We start from the raw sequence: 3982 nt of genomic DNA, 5'->3' as shown, positions 1-3982 counted from the left end.
TCTAAACACCATTGAAATATTGAATAATATCTGTATGGTGGTTTCGTGCATCCATCAAGGAAAAGTGCTATATTTTCAATGCCTGCCCTAGTTATTCAATATATTCCTGGATCACTAGACTTTAACCCGTCTGCATTTTATGACACTGTATTTTAATTTTAGGTTTTTAAAATGTTTTAATGGCATAGGAGTAGTATATTTCTTTCAGTCAATGTAGTTTATATTGATGGTTTTATTGCATACTTGAGGTTCACTGCAATAAGATCTAAAAATGTTATTAAATAAAATTATTCTTTCTTCTTTGCCTTTTGCACAAACCCTCACAAGGCGGCATAAGATGAAAGTGTTGAAAAGAAAAACAGTTGAACAAACACGACACAATAAAACCCCTCAAATTGCCTTGGATTCCAAAACTGGCCATCAGAGTTGAATATGATGGGTTGGATTTCCATTGCAGAATCTCTCCCACAGAAACTCTTTTGACCCTGAAAAGTGGAATCTGGTTTCATGAATGAATGGCTATGTGCTATGTGTTACATGCTAATCAGTTGCCCAGAAATTGTTAATGGGGCACAATCTGGTGAAAATTGGGTGCAGCCAATTCTCTGTGAAAATAAGCCGGGATTGTGGTTCGAGGACCCGACCCCCGCAATGTGAAATGAATACACAAGGACACGTGATATAAGGTTAATGGGCAAGGAAAGGCCACAACTTTATTGATTACAGCAGTGAAAAGGTATTGGCTTAGGCATTGGATCTCTAAAACAAGTGGGTTTATTCACCAGTAGGTGGAGCCTGTTGATGCTAATCCAACTATAGGCTCACCCCTGATGTCACCGAGGGTCGTGCCATGGCCTCCCGCCAAGCAGGCATCGGACAGAATACACACGACGAGACGACGGTGAAGAATGAGGCCGGGGAGAGGCTTGCGCCGCAGCAAAAGGCTGCTGAACACGCCCCCTCTGAGGCACCTGGTTGGATGCCTGCCGAGGGGCGTGGGCGCCAGCCAGGTGAGGTGGAGGCAGGAGGCTAACGCCCCCTGCTAGGGGCGGTGCTCGGGCTCCTGCCCACAACCACTCCCCTCTCTTCCAGGGAGGAGAGTCTTTGTGGAGTCACCTCAGATTTAATGCTTTTCTGTGGAATCGGTTCACACAATCAGATTTCAGTCATTGTACTGAGTTGGGCTGGGCAGCCTGCGACCCTCCAGATGTTGAGCTACAGCTGTGCTCTAGGTATTCTGTCTTGGTTAGGAAGCCCCCAACCCTTGTCTTGCTTTTCTTGGAAGGAAGATCTGATACCCTCATGCAGAGGATATCATCTGCAAAGCTGCTGGATGCAAAACGGAGCCCGCCATGATTGCTACACTGATAAACCTTCCCAAGAAGGCCTAGAGAAATGCGTGGGGATTAAAGAAGAGTGGAAAATATTTATTGGATATATGGAAAATAATTGTACACCGCTGAGAAGGCTGGCAGCATTGACAGTAAATAATATTTGATTGATGTAAAAGTGGAAAATTGATTTGAATGGTTATAGTAAAATATGCAGGAAACTATGATATGTAATATGAACCATGGAAGGAGAAGAAGGAAAGCCGTTGGATATTTTAAAGTTTGTAAAAAGTTTAATTTCAAATGTAGAAAAATGAAAACTCAAGTGTGTGTGTGTGTGTGTGTGTGTGTGTGTGTGTGTGTGTGTGTGTAGAGAGAGAGAGAGAGCTTTGATTGGATCCTTCTTCTTACCACAGAGTTTTCTTGTGTGATTGATATCATTGCGAAAACCTTTGTTTTTTCCTTTCCCACCCACGGTGAAAACTGCCCCCCTCCCTTCACTCTTGCCCTCTAGAGGGCAAGTTACCTGAACCACATCAACTAGCTAGCTGAAATTACTACTGACTTGTCCCAGATGCCGCATCTTGTTGCCTTATTAACTTGCATTGCTCTATTTGGGGGAGGGGAAATCGGGGGGGGGGAGGGGGACAGATGTCAGCTAGGAAAAGAACCTTCTCGCTGCTATGGAAAGATGAAGGCAAGAGCTTAATGCTCCACACTCTTCCTTCACCTTCCATTTCATTACTTGCCTCTAACAAGGCAGGACCCGTTTGTCTTCCAAAGAGACTCTGCTGCCCTCAACAGGCAGAAACAGCGCACAAGTTTGTTCTTACTACATCAGGAGCTGCCTCATTGAACCTCTATCATACATGTAAAGCACAATCTGGCAAACTGTAGTTTGCTACGCCTACCCTTAACAAACCTTAGCTGCCAGGATAAGAACATAAAAAGAGCCTGCTGGATCGGCCCAATAACTGATCTTTTAAAGCCATCCATTTTGGTGGCCATCATTGCCTCCTGTGGGAGTGAGTTCCAAAGGTGAACCATGCACAGCTTAGGAGCTTTCGTGTGCATGCACACTTCTTCAGATACACTGAAACAGAAGTTGCCAGATCCTTCTATATAGTGAGAAGGTGGGGAGGGGTATTACTCAGAAGGGTGGTGGGAATGGGTGATTGGCAGATAGCTGTGATGAGCCTGTTGACGACTCTTAACGACTGCAATAGGTCTTACAGGAAAAAGCAAGGGGTGAGAAGGTGAAAAATGGCTTTGTCATGTATCAGACCAGGTCTCTCCATGGTTTTAAGTTTGGTAATGAGTTGCAATTCAGCAGCTTCTCTTTCCAGTCTATTTCTGAAATTCCTTTGTCAAAACAAAAAGAATTCCTTCCAGTAGCACCTTAAAGACCAACTAAGTTGGTTTAGTTGGTCTTTAAGGTGCTACTGGAAGGAATTTTTTTTGTTTTGACTATGGCAGACTAACACGGCTACCTATCTGTAACATGCACAGCTTGAAGAAGTACCTTTCTTTTCTGTCCTGAATCTTCCAGCAAATCTTTTGCCACACTGTCCTTCTGGGATTCTATATATCAGAACATGTTATTATGTTTGTGGGCTATGTAGCTGCAATCTTACTTCATTTACCTGGTGTGAGTTATTCCCACTGAGCTGCTTCTGAGTAGACGTTATACAGTGGTACCTCAGGTTAAGAACTTAATTCATTCCGGAGGTCCGTTCTTAACCTGAAACTGTTCTTAACCTGAGGTACCCCTTTAGCTAATGGGGCCTCCTGCTGCCGCCACACGATTTCTATTCTCATCCTGAAGCAAAGTTCTTAACCCGAGGTACTCTGGGTTAGCGGAGTCTGTAACCTGAAGCGTCTGTAACCTGAAGTGTCTGTAACCTGAGGTACCACTGTATTGCAAATCCATGGGAAAACACTGACCGCCTACTCTTCTGTCAAATACTATCAAGTATTGCTTGCTTGCGTGGCTGATCCGGTCAAATGTTAACTGCTGCTGCATGTCAGCTGCCAAATTTGGTCAAAAAATCACCGCTAGGAGTCAGATAGAGTCAGACTCTTAATAACTGGCTGAAGCAGCTCCTGTAATGAGCAAAGGTTACAACATACAGGGACTTTTTAGTTTAGAAAAAAGGTGAGCAACTGGGGAACATGATAAGAGGAGTAAAAATTATCAGACCCTCCAAGTGTCCCTATTTTCCAAGGACAACCCTGATTTAGAGAAGCCGTCCCGGTTTCTGATTTGATCCCCGAATGCCCCACTTTTCCTTAGGACGTCCCTATTTTCATCAGAAAAATGTTAGAGGGTACGGTAGAATGTCCCTATTTTCATTGGAAAAATGTTGGAGTGTATGTAGTTATTTGACTCCAGAGCTGTCTGAAGGCAATCCTGTACAGGGAAGAGTTGTTGTTTTTTAATGTTCAATGTTTCATTGTGTTTTTATCTATGTTGGAATCTGCCCAGAGTGGCTGGGGCAACCCAGTAAGATGTATGGGGTATAAATAGTAAAATTATTGTTATGGAATGGGATGTCCTTGTTTTCATCGGAGAAATGTTGGAGGGTATGAATTATGCATGCATGGGTATAGCCAAGGGGCAATGACAGGAGTTGGCCACCCAGATCAAGTTA

The sequence above is a fragment of the Podarcis muralis genome, chromosome 14 (genome assembly GCF_964188315.1).
Source record: "Podarcis muralis chromosome 14, rPodMur119.hap1.1, whole genome shotgun sequence".
NCBI classification, from domain to species: domain Eukaryota; kingdom Metazoa; phylum Chordata; class Lepidosauria; order Squamata; family Lacertidae; genus Podarcis; species Podarcis muralis.
The sequence above is the reverse complement of the archived record's forward strand: the minus strand, read 5'-3'. Positions refer to the sequence as shown.